We start from the raw sequence: 23,117 nt of genomic DNA, 5'->3' as shown, positions 1-23,117 counted from the left end.
GTGATGCCCAGTGAAGTCAAAGGTACCTGAGCTGATAGGGACATGTCCTCTCACAGGTACAGAGGAGCTGCAGGTATCTGAAATTGTTTAACTGGGCTTAACCTCAAATTTACACAAGGCTGCAATTTCTTGTGCTGCACCAGCTCATGCTGAGTAGTCTTTCACTGAAAACATTTTCTTAAATGACACTGAAAGGCTCCAGTGACAAATCATTGTAGTTTCATATTTCCATTTATTTTATTCTGAGATTTGGTATTGATATAAAACCACCGTGAACCTGTTAATGATATTTCATGTGCTGTAATGTCAAACTATTCAATCAGTCGCATCATTACCTTTCATATTAAGCATATTTAGTTTATTCAGTTGTAACAAAGCATTTCAAGCACTAAAGGTCTTCTTTCCCAAAAGTACTCACTCATTTGAATTTCATTTCATATAATCTCTAAAAATGTGTCTTTTGTCTTGATTTTAAATGAAAGCCAAAGGAACAAATGCTTTATTACCTAGCTGAGAAAACCTGAAGGTTTGTTCCTCAAAATAGGCAACTGAAAATATTTGGGCTGTTTCATTGTAAAGCTAACAGAAGGCTGAACTTTTCAGGTAGCTCCTATAGAAATTTCACAAAGGCTTGGAAGGGCTGGAGGCTTTTCTGAAATTGGTGGAATTGCCAATTAGATGTCTGGATCACAGTGCAGGCAAGGCAAGATGTAGTTTCCAGCTGGGAAATGACACTGCACTTGATCTTAGTGAAGGGACTGAGAAGCACTGAAATAACTTTATATATCCATATATACAAGCCTAGCTGGCTGCTGGAACCTACTGGGGGTTGTGGAACTTACTGGGGGTTCCTTTGGCACAAGAAGGGAACAAAAACATTTATTTGTGAAAGTGTGTTATTGAAGTGGCTTTACAGATTTGGGTATAAAGTAAGGAAACAGCAACATTTGGATTTTTGAACTTTAGTTATGAGCATTATAAAAAACTACATATGACTACAGTTATAAGGACTGGTAAATGCAAAATCCACTAACACACCTGTAAGACACTAGAAACTGAAACAAAAGTAAGGCACACTAAGCAGCAAGAAAGTTCTGAACAAGGAAGTTCGATTAATCCTCAGGCAAGTGTCTGACTTCCTGCAGTTCCTCTGAATTTAGGTCTATTGGGCTGTGCCTCCTGCCTCAGGGAAGCAGGGACAGAACCGGCATTGCACACCTTTATTGCTGCTTCTGCTTAATATCAACATCCAAGACAGTCATCACTCAAACCAAAATGAAGTTCCAAAAGATTTTGGTACAACTGAAAAAGCCAGAGGTTTATGGCTCTGTGCCTCACCTGCTGCATTATCTATAAACTATTCCTTGTTGGAAATGAACTTCTAGTCAGCATGGCAGAGGACTAGTGTGTTATATATCAATATATAATGTAAGAATGTGTCATTCAATATGCTGCAAAACTTGCTGTTAAGAATTAATGATTCTCCTCCTTGACCAGTTCTCTTCAATGCACTCCAAAAAGTTGCCATTTCTGAACATATTCCCAGTCAGGAAAGTCATCTACTCTCCTGGGGTGTGGGTCAGAAGAAAACTGATTATGGGATTTTAATAGAGAATTTAGCAATAGCACAGCTTAGAAACAACTTTTTCCACTTAACAACTTGGAAGACTCTGACCAATGGTCCATTTTGCCTGGAATTCAGATGGTAGCCGTAGGAGATGCTCCTCAAGGCAGATTATGGAGTCTGGGACAGTTTCCGCAGCTCAGGGCTCTCCTATTTCCCTGTTTTATACCCACTGGCTTAGGGATATCACAAGATAACACCACAGGCTACTTTCCTTAGTGTTTATTCACGAGGTTTTTGTCCACCAACCCTTGCCTACTGCCTTCCTGACCCTGCTGGTGCTCTTCTTCTTCACAGTTTCCTAAAGGGAGGAATGCCAGAAGGTTACTACCAACTGCAGGCCACCAACATGGAATTAATTTAAACAGATCAGCCAGTTTAAAGATGTGCAGATGTTCGTTGCTACCCTCAGGAGCTTCTGTGCCCTGCCTAAGGGATTCAGTAACACAGGTCTGTGAAAAGAAAAGCAGGAAAAATGTGTCCAGCGTGCTCTCAGGACAAGGCAGGATGTTTGAAGCTGAAATATGGGAATGGACATGCATCTGGGCCATCTGCCCATCACCATACCCAGGAAACAGCTCATTTGGAGAGGATCTGGACCACATGGAACAGACAATGTCCTGTGGCAATCATTAGGTAGCCAAATGTCTCCTTAGGTTCCCTGGGAGGGATGAAAAAAAAATCAATACATGTATGATGAGACTGTTTAGAAAATTTGACTTAAAGGTACTTGTGCTCCTGGACTGGGTGCATTTTATGTGAAAACCCACTAATCTTAGGACATCTCTTCCTCAGGTGTCGCAGGTGGTTCCTTCTCAGACAATAACTTCATATGAATAAATGACTTGACAAAGGCCCCTCTGCCTATCGAGTTTTCCCAACCAATAATTTTTATCACTTTCCATCAATGTTTGGGTTCTTGGAGGAATTCAGCCTATAACAAATGCGTTGTAGATGCTCTAACACGAAAAGAACAGATGCAAGTTTAGTGAATATTGAGTTTTAAACTCGTCTCGCAGTGATTTGTGGCTGTGTCACCACAAATATTTTTCAATGTCATTGCCTAAGCCCTGGCTGTCACTAACATGGTCAGCTGGGGAATAGAAGGCCTAACACTATGATCTCGGTATTAATGGGAGCTGTTGAGAGTGGCAAAGGTGATAAAGTATTGTTTCGTTATTGGTGCCATACTTTTGCTGCAGGACATTATTATAAAACGTTGTGGTTTTTGTCAGATTTCAATCACCTCTCCAATAACATATTTAGAAACTTACTACAAAAAATATCTTTGAGGTTTGTTTTTGGTTTTTTTGGTTTTTTTTTTTTGGTCTTTTTTATTGGGTTTCTTTGATTTTAAACTGTGATTGGAACTAAGTAAACTTAACATCTTAAAGAAAAAGGGATTTCAGACTGTCTCTAAAGTCCAGTTTATTTTCAGTTTGGCTGTACTTATTTTTATGCAAATGATTCAGGTTGGATGCTTAACTCAAACTGGGAAAAAAAATGAATCCCTGTGTTCTGGGATGGATTGGCAGCTACTAAAGGGAATATAGTTCAGCTCCTATTCCAGACCTCTGGATATCTGGTAGGCTATCCTTCCTCCTGCTGGGCATGTATATTTTATACTAATGTTAACGGGAGTTATGCGTGGATATTCAGGAGAGAGAGCACACCCCATTTGGTAGGTAAATTTATGTGCCGCTCTTTTTCATTATTCCCTAGACCAGTGCAAGGAGAAATAGAGATATAAGATTTATAAAGCTTCCACAATATCCTGTTTTGCCAAATTGTATTCTAGCAAGGGCATGACAGGATTACTGGCCTCACCCTTGACACCAGAAGAACACAAATTAATGACTCATTGTCACTGCCATTAAGAGTAGCCGTGCATGTTTTTAAGTTGTAATTTAAAACACCTGAAATCCAAGCTTTTATTGATGGCCAAGATTGCTCCATTTTAAACCTTTTGATGAATACATTCACTGTTACTTTACATGAGGCACAGTCCCTCTTTATATAAAAAGGATATAAAATTAGATTATGAGAGTTTATATAGCTTTTAAATATCAAGCTGTCAGGGCTTGAGCAGGTAGAAATATTATAATCAAAGAATGCTGAAGAAAGAGTTTATATTAGAGGGAGGATTTTTGAGTAAATTCATACCAAGTAGAATATAATGGAGAGAGGTTTTTTGCCAGTGCTTTGGCTCTGCTGACCTCCGTTTGCAGCAGAGATTAGCCTGATAAAGCCGACACAACCTCAATAAAACACTAACAATGGAAAGCAGTAAATAGAAATCATATTAAGCAGCAGCAATATTGCATGAATTGAAACAAAAATTTAGGTATAATAGCCTTGGTGGGTTTTAATATTGTTCCCAATCGCATCACAATATGAATCATATCATAGTGATTCTAAATAACATTTATCATCTTTAAATCTTCTCTCCTAGAATACGACTCACATTATTTGAGAGGGTTTTTTTGAAGAGTTCATACATAATTAAATGTGCTGGAAGCAAAGGGTACAAAATGCCTTGAGAAACAGCAACTTTTTGTTATATGTTCAATTAAATGCAACAATTACATATTTATTGTTATTTTGCTACCTTGCAGAAGTTAAATGAATAGAATAATAGAAAGGTATTGCAGGACAGAACTCAAATAAATCCAGGTGGGAAATTTTATTCAGTTTTCAATTACTGTGGCATTGCTAAATTCCGAGCACAATCTGCAGACCATGACAAAACGAAAAGAAGATTGGTCAAAAATGCATTTATAGGGGATTAGAGGCTAAATATAACAGAAAGATGGTTCAATTCATTTTGTCAGAAAATTATCTGTCCAAGGGACTACATCTTCATTTACAAAGAGTTTTTTACAGTTTTTTACTGAAAGAGTGATAAAGTTCTAGAATCATCTGCCTGGGGAGGTGGTGGAATCACCATCCCTGGATGTGTTTAAAAAAAGATTGGATGTGGCACTCAGTGCCATGGCTTAGTCAAGGTGGTGTTAGGGCGTGGGTTGGACTTGGTGGTCTTGAAGGTCACTTCCAACCTGGTGGTTCTGTGATTCAAAGAAAAGGTTTAATCCATCATATGGATGGACTTTGCTCTTCAGGGGACTCTGGGGTTCAAATTGCAGGGGTCCACTTCTCAGTGCTTCAGGACAGGCTTGAAATGGACTTGCAGGGCTCCAGACTTAAAGGGGAGAGGTAGGAGATAATGTCAAACCCCAAAATTTTCACCATCCCAGCTCCAAAATGGTGATGGTGGTGACATGTTGACTCCCACCAATGTGAAAAGACATCCCATCGTTGGGAAGACACCAGTCTGTGTCTCCCTGAATAAGAGAAAGGTTTTTATCCACCCACAGAGCCATTTAGGAGGACTTAAATGCAAATATTGACGTTGAGGGTGAGGTCTTGGAAGTGGAGCAAGAGTTTGAGTTGTTTTTGTACAGAAAGCCTGGCTGGTGCCTCATGCACAGCTCTGGGTCCTCTTGATGGCAGTGTCAGGAGGATTTTGCAGATGGGCTCTGGTTTGAATACTTTGGACATCAATAGTGACCTGGGGATAGCTGACATGAATTGAAAAATGAGAAATGTAGGATATTTATCCATTTAATATCTCTAAGCCTGATACTGACGCTACCTAACCAAGATCAAATAGACAGTGCAATCTGTCACCTGCAACTTATCACCTTTCACAGGCTAAGTCTAGCTGGCTAAATATCCAACTTTACTAATTAAAGGGTTAATTCAGAGGTCCTAAATAGGAGCCTATCTTTAGACTTGGTTTATCTATTTTTGTTCCAGGACATGGCAAAAAGAATCATAGACGTTGTCTATGGGAAAAACAGAATAGCATGTCAGTATTGTACTATGGTGATTTGAAAATACAAATTGTAGGCATCCTTGACAGGGCAAAGAGTGGCCAGGCAGCATCCAGCAAGAAAAATTACATTATAATATATAAGCACAGCATATATTTTTGGTATTTTATGGTATATTTCATTGTATTTTATGGTAGTGCATACAAATAATGATTTGCTATTTCAAGAAATTTAAGGACAGATTCATATATTTGGAAGAGAGGTTAATAAAATGCAACAACTCCATGAAGTGAACAATTAGATGGAATAAAAAAAGCTAATTAAGAGTTAGTAATCAGCAATGAGAATAAGCTAAATTTCACTCAGATGGCTAATTAACAAAAAGTGAATTTGCCATTTTATATATTTAATTTAGGTCTCTATAAAATGTATTTTACATATCTAAAAATGAGAATCATATTTTTTATTCATGACTGGTCACAGACTATTGTTTAAGCTGGTTCTCTCTGGCATCCTGGCAAAAATGAAACGTGAAAACAGAAAAGGAAGGGCAGAAGAAAATGATCAGGTATGGCAGGAAGAGAGGAAACAGTCCATTGAAGAGGATGCAGAAGGAAGAGCAAATGAGAGAGGAGAATGACCAGTGACCAGCATGGCAAAGTCCAGCCATGGACAAGATGCAGAAGTGTTTCAGGAGATCAAAGAGGAGCAGAATCAAAGAGTGGTGAGAAAATTAAGTCTTTGTCATCAGAGTTTTCAGAGAAAAGGGAAGGATATATCTCTGAGCAATATCATGACTGGGTTTTCCTTTGGCCCACACAACACCTAAAAAAGGAGCTGCTATCTCTGTGAGTACACAGGACATTTTTCCTGGGACTCTAAGGTGTTAAATAGCAGAATTAATCTGCTCTTTGAAGGACCATCACCTACCAGTAGCTTTCTGTCTAGGAAAGAGTGCAATTGCCAAATTGTGTTCTATCAACACATAGATAGAGCAATTGCTCATTTACAATCCTGTTCACTCTGAGCAGCCCTGAATGGTAACTGGTCAAACCAGGTGAAATCCTCCTTGTTTTGGGAGCAGAAAAGGAACCCTGGGATGGTCAAGGAGATAACCTGTGCTTGAATTTGGGTTCAATACCCTCAAGCTGCTGAATCAGGAGTGAGAAGATACCACGACCCCATCAGGAAATTTTGGATGTCCCAAGGATGAGAAACCAAGATCTCTATGTTTTGAAAATGAATTTGTTTGACTTGACAGGGCTGAGCTGGAAATGTGGGGAGTGGGAGCTCACAGTGGGCGTGGATTCAGCAAACACACACGTGCAGAGGTGCCCACTTTCACTCAGACACTCTGATTTAATGCTGTGCCTTCTTTAATGGAAACCTAGGGCAGTGAAAGTGGCAGGCTGCTGTCCTGCCTTCTGTGCTTGTTGAGGAAAAAAAATAGAGAGAAAAACATAGCACTTAGGAACAATTTATTTCTCCTATAAGAACAATGAACAAGTTTTCTATTTTTTGCCACAATTAAATAATTCTTGTTTCCATTAAGTTCTCTTGGTATTGGTGTCTTTGCACTCGTAGGAGAAAAAATAAAATGCTTTTTTAACCCTGTGACTTTAAATCTTTGTTATTTATACTCAAAGTACCACTGTGCACTATTTTTAAGGTTATTTGAGACATTGTAGCAGCAAAAATTAAATATACTACTAACTTTTAACATTTTCCATCTAATTTGGACACCTAAGCTGACCATTTCTAGTGTATGCATCAGTTCATTAATACAGGAAAATACGCTATCAAACAGACGATCAAATTTCATGTAAAATAAGCTCCAGCATTAAAACTGTTCCTGGTATTTTATGTGTAACTCTGTGGGTAGATATATTTCTTGCTACTAGAGCAAAACTGATTTGTGTGATGGTTCCCCATCATGAAATCACTTGGAAGGTTGTGAGATAAAATGTCGCTTAGGATAATGTAATTGGCCTTAAGGTACAGGAGTTGAATTATTTTCAGTGATTTATAATCTGGAAATTAAAGACTCACTCATTTTCTAATTTAATTCCATCTTCAATGGAAAAATGTTCACTCTGAACTAAATTGGCGAGTAATGTTGCTAATTCAAATGCAGATGCAATTTCGATTCTGGTAGCAGTTTGCTGTGATTGACGAGTCCCCAATGGATCATAATGATTCTTATCTCCCAATCTCACAAATTCTCTAGCAGTTGTGATAATAACTTCAGCTAAGGAGAAAAGGCAAAAAATAAATTCTCTGCTGCACTGTCAATTCAGGCTTTGCTTTTTTCCTGACATGGAATGGGGTTTATTTCAAATCTATTGCATTTTGGAGACAAATATGGATCCTCATTGCTAAATTCTGTGTCATTGTAAAAGTGCAGTTTAATTGTTTACTGATACTGCTCTCACTTCCTTTTAAATCCTTCTAAAAAATATTTCAGATTTCTCATTGTTAATTAGCTTAAATTACATTTGGGGCAATTTGGTGGTAGGTGCAAAACATTGGGGAAATATCCAGCAATTAGGGTCCATTAACAATATTTTACATTTTAAAATATTTGTCCCATTTAAAAATACACTAATATATCTTTTATTTTCTCAATTATTACACTAAATCTCGGCACAAATTATGGTGATGCCGTGACTGTAAAAGTGGAATTTCCTTAGCCAGGGACAGGCTTGGGCTGGTTACAGATTTATTTATATTTCCACAATGAACTCATTAATTGATGGGACAGTGAGTCGGATGAAAAAAATGTGAGGCCTTGCAAAGTAAATGGTAGAAAGGCTATGGAAAAAGTAACTTGTAAGGGAATAATATAGCTAATTTCAGGGCATGATGGGGAATGTGAGGAAGGTTACTTCTTCTCATGCATATCTTAACATTTTTGAGGATTTATTCTTTCAAAGTCTTAATGATTTAATGGTCTTAATAATCTAACTCCTATAAAAACGAGTGCCTGATATCTTTATTTCAGAAGAAAAATCTCTCTTTCTGGGGAAAATCCTGCTCTCCTCCTGCTCACCCACTTCAGCTGTGTTTGCTCTTCTGAGAGAAGCTGGCAGAGGAAAGGGTGAATGTAGGATAATTAAGAATGAGGCAATTAGACTCTCACCATGGAAAACATGAAGTTACAGGAAATTTCTTCCCTTGGAAAGTGAAACACAAAGAAGGGACAGTGGAAGGTCCTGTGAGAAGTTCTCACCAGTGGCTGTGTGGGTGGGGATGGAGGTGCAGGTGAGATGTTGCCCCACCAGGTACCACGGCCTGGGTGACCTGGCGGTGACCTGGGGACTGCCACCAATCCAGCCAGGTGCAACCTCTCCTTGTGTGGGATCAGACACATCCCACGCCCCCCAGCACTGGAAAGATCGTGGAGAAGCAGCCTAACAAAGGGAAGACTTGCCCAGCTACACGTGCCCAGCCCATGGGAGCAACTTATCTCTTATTTGCCGGAATATATATTTTTTATTAAATATTTGCAATAATATGTTTCGTTATTAAATTGCTTGTTTTTCCAGTGCAATAAAGGTTAAAATACAAGAGAAACCAAAATATAGTTTAAACACAATTTTTCTACTGAAGGACTAGGAAGACACTGAGGATATTTGACTTGAACCAAATAAATCACTTTACTGAAAAGAGCATGGATCTTGATCTATTGCTCACCAAACACAGCAGAGGTGAAAATGCCACGTTTACTTGGGTTTTGTTTGCAATGATCAGGCTGAGATTTAAAGTGATGGAGCTCTACCAGCTTTGCACCCTCTGGGCCAGGTTGTTTGTGTCATTAAAGTATTGACAGTGCTGAGGATCAGTGGAAGTGGAATATTGCTGAAAGATCAAAGAGTGCCCCTTTGAACACACTTTATTGCCTTTTTCATCTTATCAGCACTTGCCATTATTAACCTGAGGATTTCTGTCTGAGTGGGCTATAGAGGCAGGGGATATCAGGGGGAAGCAGTGGCAGGAGGAGGACAGCTAAGGTGTGGAAGAGATAAGATGATGTGTTCTTCCCTTTCACCCACACACATTACAGGTGCTCATATAAATATCCCGATAAAAGTCATATAGAGCAGAAAGTCCTCTTGGAGGGAAACAGCAAATGGTGCCATCTGCACAACCAATGGCACTGGCTGTGACCTGAGAGTGAATCAAACAGCACAGTCTGATGTTATCTGCCCACTTGCCTTTGCCTTGCACTGTGAGCAGGGACTGTGCCATGGAAAATAAGTCTGGAACACTGCAAGGAGCTTTTAGTGCATAGTGGAAAAATACAGCCTGCTCAGTTCAAGGGAAAAAAAAGGAAAAAGTACCTGTCAGTGGATTTCAACACCCAGTGCAGCTGGTTTGGGTGGAATTGCATGCCAGATGTCTTTCTTTCATTCAAGGGTTGTAAGTTTTCCAGAATAAGATAAATATGTGCATTCTCCCTGCATTTTATGGAAATCTCCCTGCTTTATTTTTTTTTCAAGAAAAAATACAACTCCTAAATTGGAGCTTGGAATTATTCCCCTTGATCTATGAACTTGGCAGCAGAGGCAGAGTTGTTGTTCTTGCCCACGACAAGGATTTTCTTCATTGCACTCAAAAAATTTCTGAAACTTTTTTATTTAATTAGCTGCTTAATGAGTGGAAACATCCAGCAAAGACAATTTTTGTTGTCATATTCAGAATGCTGTAAAAGTAGAGCTTTCTCAGTGGGAGCAAGTTTAGATAAAACAGCAGAAACCACACAGGATGCTGGACTCAGTCTCTTCACTGGCTCTCCCTTACTGATAATACAGATTTTATGGGGCAGACCTGCTGGGTGGGACCACGGTGGGGCCGTGTCCTGTGACAGGAGACCACCAGGACATGAATGTACCCGTTACAGGTTGGACAGTTTTCCTCCTCTACCTCCTTCATTGCCACTTCCCCCACTGAAAGCAGCCCCTGAGCAGCCCCTTCCAGGGTTGTCCTCAGGTGCTGGAAGGACACCTGGACTGGGGTGTCAGAGGGCTGCAGGATCCAGGGGTGCCCAGCCAAAGCCATCCCTGAGTGCCTGAACTCGCAACTCTGAAATCTGTACCTAAATAAGTGCTTTGAGATACCACCACCAGCATAACCTTGGAGGTCAAACAAGATGTGAATCTGATTTAGGGAGGGTTCATATAAACCAAAGAATCCCAGAGATTTATATTTGAGACTGGTCACCATCACAGCCTCAATGCCACTGAGACAGGGCATAGAGAACATCATGGTCAAGCAGAACAGGGGATTTTTTTGGTAAACTTTGTGGGTGCAGAGATGGGGACTCACACTGTGCATTGGTTCTCAGTAATTCCAACAGCTGAATGCCTTTAAAATATACTGCTATGCTTGTAATGTCTTGCCAGTGTTTCACATTAACCTTTAGACTATTTGAATTTAACTCTGTAAGTAAGCTAGATAGCTTTCTAAAATGGTAGCTAATATAACAAAAAGGGTGCAGACGTGGATGAAGATATGTGAGCAAAGCAGTTATTAAAATTAGAATGATTGATGCTATTATATTCTGAGGTATCCTACATGTGGAGATCTAAGTGGCTCTTCTCTTTAATATGCATATGCAGCTGCTAATTGGGGGGGCAATTAGTAGGTAAACTAACCCAAACTGCACAAATAAACACAGGGCAACAGGAAAGAAAAGGCTGCTCTTTGATACTCCACAGTGCGCTGGAAGATGCCATGGGCTCCAACATCAAAATTTGTTAATAAAATCAAGGAGTTAAGCTTCCTTGTCTTAGACTCAAATGCAAAACAAGAATATAAGGATGTTTAGCAATGAACTCATTGGTGGTAGCATGTCATAGACCACAGACCTTCTGAAGGGATCAAAAGACTCCACTAAAAATAGCTGCCAAGAGATCGACTCAGGTTTCGCACTTCTAGGTTAATTTGTACCCTCTACATGTGTTTGTGGTTCTGGATGTCCTTTGAAAAGTTAAAGACCTTCTGCTCAGTAAGCGGTTAGCTGGGAATATCATTGCCTCACATCATATCCCACTTTACCTGCACATCTTTAAACCAATTTGGCCATGGCAGTGGAAGGAGAACTGGAAGCTGCTGGGGCACATCCTCCTGATTCATGAACTCCCATTAACGCTGATAGAAGTTATGCACTGGCATGGAGAGGAGAATCCATCACAGAGAGCTGGTGATCACCTCAGACTCACACAGCAGCTCGTTGAAATTTCCCTCATGCAAAATATGAACTTGCTTTCCTCCTAATTCCCTGATGCATATCCCTGCCAGCCCAGGAACTCACACCCACGGACCAGGAATGATGTGTGGGAACAGCAACTGGCAGAACTTCCACTGATGAGCAGCAGAAATCACAGTTATTTGGAGGTGGATCTTATCTGTGAGGAAGCTGGAGGTCAGCTCCTTATTTACGCAAGACAAAGTGAAGAGAGAAATTGCCACCTGACAGAAAAGACAAAATAGAATGAGGCATAAAAGTTTTTTAGTTTACTTATTAGCACTATACGTAATTGGATGGAAGTAGCAGGTTTCAAAAATTTGTCTTACTGTAATGACTATAATTTTTTACAGATCGAAAATGAATCTGACTAGAAAATACCATTAAACTACCAACTTGCTTAAAATTTAAAGGGTAATTCACATATAATGCTTTTATTTAATAGCCCAATTTACAAAACGTCTAAAATTAATGCAGATCTTTTCAGGACAAAATCAGCTGTAACTGCACCAACTAATTTTTGCTCATTTGAACTGAATTATTAATAAGAGAGAAATATACCATATGTTCCCAAAAGAGCTGGATACATTTATTTCAAATAAAATTGCCGTGTTTGGTGGAATATAAGAGGTTTAAATGCTTTCAGAGAAATGGGTTACTTATATACTGATTTAATAGAGTATAAATCAGACTGTATAATTAGGGACACAGCTGTTTCCTAACCTAAAGCTGCCAGCTTTTGTTGGTTAAGTTCCTTTATCACCTGCATGGCTTTAATCAGCAATAATTTGTTCTTCTTGTGGAGCAATACAAGTTAATCAATAATTTTGCTGTTTGTACTATACTGGAAAAGGGCTTTTATGGCAGGTTTAGTTTAAATTGGGCATACGTTCTCCTGACTTATTCACTTGATTTATTTAATTTTATGGTGATCCTGATACTAATCAAAAATGAAAGTATTTTTGGTAGCTCAGCCTCTGCCTATGCGAGGTACAGAGATACATTGGGTTCACTTTTTAATTCACTTTCTTAAGTTTGAACTACATTCACATTTGGGCATAACCTCAAATCCTGACTCTGTAGATAAAACTCCATGAAAACTTCTCCCCTTAGAGCATACCTGGAGATTTCCATTCTGTCTGCTCCCAGAAACAAACAAACAATGAAATGGGATAATGAGAATTTCTCTTCTATTCAGTTTGTTTTAAAAAGTTCTTTGACCAGATATCAAAACAAGAAGACTCTGTGCATATTTCATCTACAACTGGAATTTACTCTTAACCAACACATCTGGTCACAACACCATGGTGTAGGGCCATGGCTTATCTCCTAGAAGGCCAACAAGGGAGAGGTTTTTATAAGTGAGTATTTTTACATCTGGTCTTCACTCATTTTGTGCTCTAATGTGAATTTAAGTGAGCAAAACTGGTCAAACTGATCGATGTATGATCTTCAAACGGGTTATCTGGAGGGATATACTTTTTAAAACCCACAACCATGATGCAAAAAGATGGGAGGCTTTCAAGTCCTTTGACATCCAGATGAGCCAAATGCCCAGGGGAGAGAGATGCAGCCCAGATGAGCATGAAAGAAGAAAAGTTTCATTTGTAAATATTTTGCTTTTCCTACAGAGCTGTTCACACCTCATATTTTTCCTCTTCTCAAGAAAGTTTTAAACCCTAATTCAAATCCCATCAAGCTCCTCTTGGCTTTAGAATCTTGGGATGTGGGGGACACTATGGAAGTTCTGCTTTGAGTTTAGATTTATATAAATACACAAAATATTTTTGTTATATATTCATACAAATCCTAACCTCTAAAAATATGTAGACACAGATAGATGTATATTCTTAGCTGTTTAAATGCTAGAGTGTGTTAATTTTAAAAGTCTTGAAGGGCAAAAGGCAGAATGTGATATTTGTAAGTGAAATTCTTAAATTGCTATTGGCCACATGAATGTCACTGGCTACTTCCAGCTACTTGTTGAATATTATAAAAAGGCAGCATATGATACAAATTTACACAAATGATATCTGAATATTGTTATTTACATCCCAGTTATCTCTAACTAATGCAAGCCTATAAATTCACCTCTGCACAAGGGGATTAATTTTCCAAAGGCTGCTGTAGCACCATGGAGGCTCCAGCAGCACTACCCTCAAGTAAGAGGATCTTGCTTAACTGCAAATGTAACTGTATTTTTATTTAGAGGTGGAAGAAGGAGGTGGAAAGGGCTGTGAGTAATTCCTGATGCCAGGTTTATATTTTAAATAGTTATATTTGAAATGCATCTGCTCCTTCCAGCCTTCCTTCTTGTCTTCCACAGGGTTACAGACAGATAATCACATTCCTTCCTTTTAGAGCCAGAATATTCTTTTAAAACCCCAAAGAGACAATATGCAACTTAAAGTAGAAAATTGGCTTCACTCACAAATTATGCATTAAAGAGACTTTGTATCTCACTATATGTCTTGCTCAGAGGGAACTTCCACGTTCACAGATTCCAGCTGTGCAAGACATAAAAATTTTATGCTGTAACTTTTACAGACTAGGAAGGACTTTCTCCACAGTTTCAGTCGTTTGAGGGAACTGCCACTAAAGAGCAAGCTCTGTCTAACACCTTCTAATTAGCTCTTGGTCCCTGATGACAAGCAAAATGCCATCAGTGGGGACAATCTGAAACTTCTCACCACTAACTGAAAAATGTACAAATTCTTCTCCTTCCACTCAGGGCAAAAGTTAAATACATAAATTCCAACCACTGTAGAAGTAAAGGAAAGAAGTTTTGCAGTGCTCTTCTTTCCTCCTTTGACAGCTCATGTCACTACACTCTGAAGATTTCCCTCACTTGTTTACATCCAGTGCCTGCATTTTCCTACAAAAAACTGCCTTCCCTGGCTTGATGCTGATATAGAAACCATGGAAATGTTGTGCCCAAGTTCATTCTCCATGTGCTCCATGACACAGGAAGGGCCACACGAACAGGAGCCATCCATTGTATGGTCCATGGACATCAGCAGATGCTCCAGAAGCATCACTCTGCAATCAAACACACACCTGAATTCCTCTAAAAAACCTCTCCCTGGGATATGGTTGAGGTTTTGGTCAACAGAGAAGGTCCTCAGCTCTCCCATGGCTGAACTACATGAATTTTAGCTAATTTCCCTGTTAAGCTCTTCCTTCTTCCTGAATGTTCTTGAAGCCTTATTTCAAATTATTTATTCAGATTTATGAGTAGGATGGTTTGGGTTGGAAGGGACCTTAAAGATCATCTACTTCCAACCTTCCCTGAGCAGGGATACCTTTCACTTGGAGGCCAAGCCCACCTCAGCAGCCTCATGTAATACTTATCACCATTAAGAGTAAAAAAACCACCCCAAAACACCTTTGTAAGTTTGGGTGCCCAGAGATACTCCCCTCTACTGACTGGGGATCCCCTCTGCCAGGACTCAAGGAAGAGATGATCTCTGTAACTTGCTGATTTTATCTATAATTAATGTTATTTTTTTCCCTTACTCTTCCAAGTAGCACCATTAATGATAGTGGAAAAGTTATTTGGGAACATTTGGTTTATAATGTTTATCACATTGCTACACAATATAGGTTATAAGTTTAAATCACTATGTGCAAGTCAAGAACCAGCAATTAAACAACTGCTGCTTTCTCTGCACAAAAAATGTGATTTTTCTCCTCTGTATCTAATATCAACTGCAAATATATGTGTAGCTGTGGAGGCATGGCCCCTAATTCTTAATTTTGAAATGAAAAGAAAATTGAGAAGGGCTGGTAAACAAGATATATTTGGCAATTCCTCCAGTGTACTTTGATCTATGTGATAAAGGTCAGCGCTCAGTGCTTCATTCTACATTCTCCCAAATATCTAATTGCCTAATTATTGCATTATTTCACAGCCAATTGGCTGAAAGGGTTTGTATGGGAGTGTGGCAGAATAAGAGAGCTGTCAGTCTTTGGTTATGGTCCTATAGTTCTAATTCAAGAATTAAATATCTGTCTTTTCTAAAAGTCATTACATGATTTATTGGAAAATTGGTAGAAACAGCCCTGGGGGGTTGTGCTCAAAATCTGGTTTAGAAGAGTGGCTGCTAGCTATGACTTTTGATTTTCTTGTCTCAAAATGAGTAGCACTGCCTGTTTCTATGCAAATTAAATGTTTGAATGTATTTTTTAAAGATAGATTATAATTGTTAATTTAATTGTATTTCTTATGCAGTGAGGTGGTTTGTGTTTTGATCTTTATTTCTAGAGGAAACCCTTTTTGCTACTGATTCCCCAGAAGTGCAGGACTGCTTTTTTTTTCTGTTGTTTGATAGCTCTAAAATGTCCTGCAGAAATTGTAGGTCAAGAATTACAGCCATGGTAAATCATGCCTCATGAATGAGAAGTCATCTGTGATTTCTCTGGGGTTTTTTTTGTCAGTCTTTAAAATGGGAGTAATAATCAGAAGAAAATAAAGGCTTCTTTAACATATATTGGCATAAATATGAACCATTCCAGTATGTGCTTATTTGTGATACTCAAGCTCTGTTGGCATCTAGAATTTAGGCTGCATCAGACAGAGAGGATGCTCTATAAATAAGCCTCAAGAAAAAAATATTTTAGCTAGAGCTATTCCCAGTAATTATGTTTAAAAATGTAACTATATTTCCTTTCTGGGTATAAAAATGATCACTTCCCACCATGAACCCAGAGGTGCCTCCATCCTCTCTCCCCTTGATTGCTGGGAAGTTTTTTGCTTTATGCAGATTTCAATGATTTCATGGCCCAAACATTACTCTTTTTTTTAGTGATTCCCCCCTTTTCCTGTGCTATAGGACCAAAACCAGGAATAGGTGGCTCACAACTCCTCTGAGCAGTGGAGCTGGGGACACCCAGGGGACCAGGACAAGCGATGGGTGGTTGGCTGCTGTTTTGGGGGCTCAGTAACCCCCAACCCCTTTGGTGTGGGCCAGCAACTTTATCACCAGAATTTTTTCTCTCTGCCTCTCTGCTGACCCATTGAACTGTTTCTGTAATAACTGATCCACTTTTTGTAGTGCCAAAGAACATAAAATGGTTCCATTTTGCTGCCATCCCCAGAAGAGCTGCAGAAGATAGACAAGGACTGGCTTCTTTGTGGCTTCATTCACCTCCTTCCTTCCAGGAACTGCCTCCCATTTCATGCTTCCCAAGCTGGAGTCTCACAAAAATCAATAACTGCTCCTGCCTTTTCTCCCTCCTCTCTGCCAAAGTGTCTGTCAAGAACAATCATGATCATGGCTAGAGAGAAAAAGTCACAAAACTGCAGGTCTAAAAGCAGACAAGGGGTTAACTCTCCTATTTATGCATCTGATAATTTATAAGAATTATTTGCATTTATTGTCAGCCACTGGACTCACGTAATAGCCCTAAAGCTGCAAAGGGCAAATAAGAGGCACATGAGATGCAGCTGGATGGATACAATAGATTGAACATCTCCAAAGAACTCCCATTAGAGTCCAGTGGGTCAATAATCCACAAACCAAGAAGGATTTACATGATAGACCATAATAGCTGCTTTGGAGCCATTTTATCAAGGCAGGATCTGCCTTTAAAACTATGGTGATAGGCAGGTTTTGCTGCCTGTGAAGATGCCATTCTAAGTTACAGCACAACAAAGAAATGGTATAAAATTAGTAACAGGATCTTAACAGGATCTCAATAGGTTATTTACTTGATTTCACAAAATGTCTCCCTGAGAGCCACTGTATTTCTTGCAGAGAAGCTGAAAACTTAGAACAAGGCAGTCTGTGTACACTATAAGCTATGAATGAGATGCACCTTTATTGAGAATAAAAGAGACAAAAATGTATGTTCTACATTATTTTGACATGGTATGCTCAGTAGGGACCTAGGGAAATATTGTGATCTATTTCCAGGTGTAGGCAAACTGGATTGAATCAGTGGCAGGAGGATGTAGAGGAGATGCTACTGTACCTTCTCCTTCAATCTCTTTGCTCAAAGTACCCAGAAATTAATTTCAGCTTGGTAAAACTCAGAACAGCCTCAAACCTCCTCTAATGTATGGCCACGAGGACTTCCTGGGGATCAGTTTCAGTCTTTTCTCTGACAGACCACTGCGCTTTTGCAGAGAGGAACTTGCATCCATAGAAGCAACTGGGGGAAAAATGAGGGACACTCCCAATTTAATTGACCTTTTCTTTTGTACAAGGACAGTGGTACTAAATGGATGTGGAAAACACCAGGCTCTAACTCCTTTTCCCCCCAAAAGTCCATAGAGTTAAAAAGCTCTTACAAACATAACACATAACAAGAAGATCGTTGCAGCTACATGGTAAATCTGCAAAAGACTTAAACATTAAAAATTAATCTCAAGACTTTATTATTCCTTTGTAACTCAGCACTGCAACGATCTTTGTGTGGTGGAGGGCTCTGCAGTGCTCATATGTGCTCTTACGCCTCGGCAGAGTGCCATGAATTAAGGATGGAGCGTAAACCTCGCCTTTGAATTTCCTGGCTTTTGTTAGTTTGTGTCATAAACTCAACGTTATTCAAATCTGGGGTTTTGTATTTAATATTATTAAATGCCTCCTCATCAATGCCAAGTCTGTAATTGGTCACAGTGAATAGGTGATTAGACAGATAAAGTGCAATTGTGACTGCAAAAACTATCACCAGGTTTGCCGAGGACAATAATTATGTAGCTTATAATGTTTGAAAATATTGCCTAAATCTCCTTCCCACATGTTGTTTGTGATGGAAAACAATTAGACAAAGGATTCTTTTTCTAAGCTGCCTCTGATTCAGATTTGCCTGATGAATGGTCTTTATACCAAACCCAAAGCATTTGTTCCAAGTAAATTATATGTCATTGCAAATGCAAAAGGTCTGCTTCACAATGTTTATTGGGATAAATTAAATCTTCTAAAGATGGTAAACAGAAGGCCTCAATAATGATTCACTTCTGTATAGTTTAAACTGAAAAGGATGTTGCAGTTAGAAGGATGGAGATGAGGCAAACAACACTCCCTGCTTTGTGTTAACAACATAAGAGGTACAATAGGGAAATTTAATTTGATACTGATCTACATGAGGCATAACACAGCAACACAGTTTCAAATGCTACTTTTCTAATGGCAGCCTTTGAATTGCAAATTTCCACCAAAACCACCTGATTCATTACTTGAATGTATTCCCAAACCAGTCAAGGAGTTTCTTTCCCTGCTTCCATAGGGGCAGGAGCAGGCTCTCCTTCCTTAACATCTCAGGAGGTGGATATAAAACCCGAGGGATGCTTTACTTGTGAAAGCCTGGAGCCTGCAAGGTGACAGGCACGCAGGCAGCCTGTCTAGTGCTCAACAAAGAGATGCTTCTGGCTTTGCTGCAGCAGCCAAATTTCTCCTCACAGCGAAAGGTCAAATCCTAGAATAGTCCGCAGCCCTTTCGGAAGCGCTTGCCTCGTGCTCAGAAAGGACACTTCTCAAAGTTGCCAGTGGTTTGAAAACGTTTTGTCGCTTCTGTGGGCCCTCCAAAAACCCAGTAAAAGAAACGGCAATCTTTCCTTTAATGCTCTCAGGCTCCCAATGGAAAAGTGCTGCGAGGATGGCAGAGCCCTTGGGAGCAGAGGAGACTTTGGCAGGCGGCTGCGCACACCACGGGCCCATAAGCACGGGGAAAATCTCCAGTGCTTTCTCACCTGGTGTGAGAGGGCTGGGATTCAGCCACTTTACCTGTGAAAGGACACAGTGGGCTGTCTGTGAAGCTATATCCTCTGTGAGCCTAAAGGGATATAGGGGAACTTTATGGGTGTCAGTTACTTTGTTTACAATCCATCTTAAAACTGGATCTTAAACAATTTCTGTACCTGTTGTCAGGTCTTTCTAGTCCCTCCATTAGCTCACTCTTGCGACCATTATGTGTCTTAATTTCCAGCTCACTGGAATCCTGTTCACAGGCGATTAAAAGCTGTCCTATGGACTATTAAAGTGCCCCACAGAAAATTATTAGCTGATACTCAATCACTTTGTTGTCTCTATTTTTGGAATATTCGTTTCTTTTAACCCAAGTTCTGCATTTCAGGTGTTTGGACTGCTTGCAACATCTCTTGACAGGTTTTCACCACCCACTCACTGTTCATTAGTATTCACAGTCACAAGAACACCTTTAACTCACATTCATGCACACACTCCCAGACAAAAGCTCTATTAATGGGACTTCATACCTGATCTCGAACACATTGGTAATTAAACATCCATAAATGTTGAAAAATAAATAAATGTTTGCAGGTTACTTGGAGGTGGCATCCAATTTCCTCTTTGCTTTGAGGACGCACTCCCCACCCTCCATACACCCCAAATGTTCTGCCACCTGAGAGGATTGGCAGGAAGTCAGAAGGGGAATTTGTAATTTCCCAGCTGTTCAGGGCAAAGGGGATGTGCAGCAGAGCAGGTACAGAGAGCTGTGGTCACAGAAAACATCAGCAGGAACAGGACAGAGAACAAGCTTCAGTACTTAAGGGAATGCCAATAAAATGCAGAGAATGCATCTTCACCTCTGAGGGAGGCACAGACAATATAGACAAGATGTGGACACTTTCCTTTAGTGCTTCCAATAGTTTGTAAACAAAAAAATACCTTTGTGAACTCCAGGTTTTCTCCTGCTTAGCAGATGGCCAAAGGAAGCAATTACGCTGTGTACTGAACAAGGAGAATTTTCTTCACAAAACAATTCACTAAAATCCTTTATATGAGAACAAGCCTTCATTAATGACCTCTTTGAATTTTACTGGTGAGCCCAGCAATAATACACGGGTATTGTTAGAAATGTAAATGTAAAGAGATAAGGAAATTTTCAGGCAAATATATATTTAATTTCAAAGAAAAGCTGCTCATTTCTAATAGCCCTGTTTGCATGGGTATCTGATGGTAAGGCTAGGGGAGGGTCACAGCAGATAACACCTAACAGGATCATTGAATGAAAAACAAATATTTATTTTCTCTTTGTCTCTTTGGGACTCATTTGCATTAAAACTGCAGCTTTCCCAGAGAACGCTAGTGAAAAAAACCCACCCTAATTTATGCATTTAATATTAGGAAGGCTCTTTGAGATTAAGGTTATATGAAAGCTGATTCCACTCCACCTCCCTGTCTCTCCACGAAGAGCACGAAGCTGAGCTGAACGGTTCGGGGGCTCCGTTTGTTGTACACCTCAAATTTGCATTTTATTGCACCTATGTATTTTTATAACTGTATTAGAGATCCTATTGTCACACTTGGTTTCTTTCCTGAATTCCAGCTGCTATTCCACAAAGCTATTTGTCACTTATTTTAACCTTGAGCATGCAAAACTCCTCCCAGGCTTAAAATTAAGCAAGAGCTTACATGAAGAGACATTTAATGCATTCAGTCAGTGTTGCCTCAGCACCTGAAGCTCTTTTGCATTATCTCCAGTACCGTCCCTGATCTTTGGCTCTGGAAAGACCTTTCTGTTGTCATCCTTAACGTCATGAGATTCCTTTCAGAAACTAAAAAAAAAATTGATGTGGATATATTTTAAATTTAATAATTATTTTTTGCTCAAGTCTGTTAAACTCACTGTCATCACAGGATCATGGAATGGTTTGGGTTGGAAGGGACATTAAAGCCCATCCAGTGCCATCCCCTGCCATGGGCAGGGACACCTTCCACTGTCCCAGGCTGCTCCAAGCCCCGTCCAACCTGGCCTTGGACACTGCCAGGGATCCAGGGACAGCCCCAGCTGCTCTGGGCACCCTGTGCCAGGGCCTCAGCACCCTCACAGGGAGGAATTCCTTCCTAAAATCCCATCCAAAACTTCTTCCTTTCAGTTTAAAGTCATACTTTAATCTTTTGTAAGGACAGTTTGGGCAATAACTTCCCCAAGCACATTTTTCACTGGGATGCTCCCACCAGAGACACGATGGGCTCCACCTGCACAGGGCAACCAGAGCCTGTCACGACTGTTGTGTCCTTGCTTTCCCTCTGTGATGAATGCAAATACCCAAGGGGTCGTTGAAAACCAGGGTGATTATCCAGGATAGTTTGCATGCTGTTTTATGTCTGTATTTGTCACACCGTAAAACTATAAAATGTGATCAGCGTGCCGAGGTTCTCTCCTATTTTATTGTCTGCCCAGTGTTAATAAGTGTGGTGCAAAAGCCAGTTGTTTTTCAAACCTGTTTTAAAATTGCTTTAAAAGCCGCACAAGCATGTATTTCTTTTAAGCAAGCAACAGATTTACTTTCAAGTGAGATGAGTTTTAAAAATGAGTTAGAATTCAGGTAATTCAGGAGGTGGGATCTCTTGATGGAGTTTTATATGGAATAGCATTTCACATCAAAATAATTACATCCCTGTGCTGATTAATGATTAACCTGGTTCTTTATTATTCCTTTCTGAATGCCATCTTCAGTCCTGAGATAGACTCCCTCTGGAGTCAATAGGAGAAGTCATGTGAACGTCAAAAACCAGAAGTTATCTTTGTCATTAACCTTGAGAAGCACCATCGATTACTGGCACTAAGTAAGATCTAATGGCTTCAGAGAAACAACTGCTTCAAAAACAATTTTCAAGGCATATTTGAAAACGAGTTAGATGAAGCTACAAAAATATGGCATTGATATGATTTGGTACAGCTAACTCAGAATTGCTTTGTGATGCAGTTCAGCTAGATTTACTGGGATGATAAAGAAGGGAAAAGTCTCCGTGTTGCCTTGATTTCCAATCAAAATTAGCATCTGCCTATGATGCAGAAATTAATAGAAGGAGAGAGGCATGTGAGTGCAATGCTGATGCTCTAACAGGATCATTTGAATGCTGCAGTATTCACTTTAGCTCCTTTGTAACTCAGGTGTGTTTGAAAATGTGACCTTATGCTTACAACCTGACGGGAAAAATAAATACACACATGTTTTCTGTGGGCTTGGGAGATATAAAAACATGCTTTGAAAGAGATTTCCATCCCACTTTTTGGGTCGAAAGGAATTTGCAATCCTTAAGAATTTCAGCAGTCCATATCCTCATCAGTTCTTAAAACTACACATGGTGCTCCTCCAGTAGGTAAAACACCAGTAATTTGAGTCTCTTTGAATGAGTCTTTTTGTACTTTTTGGGAACCACACAACTGGCTTTTGTGGGGAGTTCTGCACCATTTAGGGCAGACAATATGGTCCCCAAACTGCCTTGGTTGGTGTTTTTAAAGGGGTGTGTCAATTCAGTGCCTTGGGAGAGAAAATATCCAGAGCAGACCAGATAAAAAATTAAACTCAACATTGAGTCATGTGCTATTGAAATCCCGTGAAAAGATAATGAAATAGAGGATGTCGTGCTGAAATAAAACATGATGTAAAATTTCTCCTCCTCTGGTGCTTGGCCAGCAGAAAACTGCCAAAATTTAAGGC

Source organism: Corvus hawaiiensis, chromosome 8 (genome assembly GCF_020740725.1).
Source record: "Corvus hawaiiensis isolate bCorHaw1 chromosome 8, bCorHaw1.pri.cur, whole genome shotgun sequence".
Taxonomy (NCBI): Eukaryota; Metazoa; Chordata; class Aves; order Passeriformes; family Corvidae; genus Corvus; species Corvus hawaiiensis.
Note: the sequence above shows the minus strand (reverse complement) of the source record.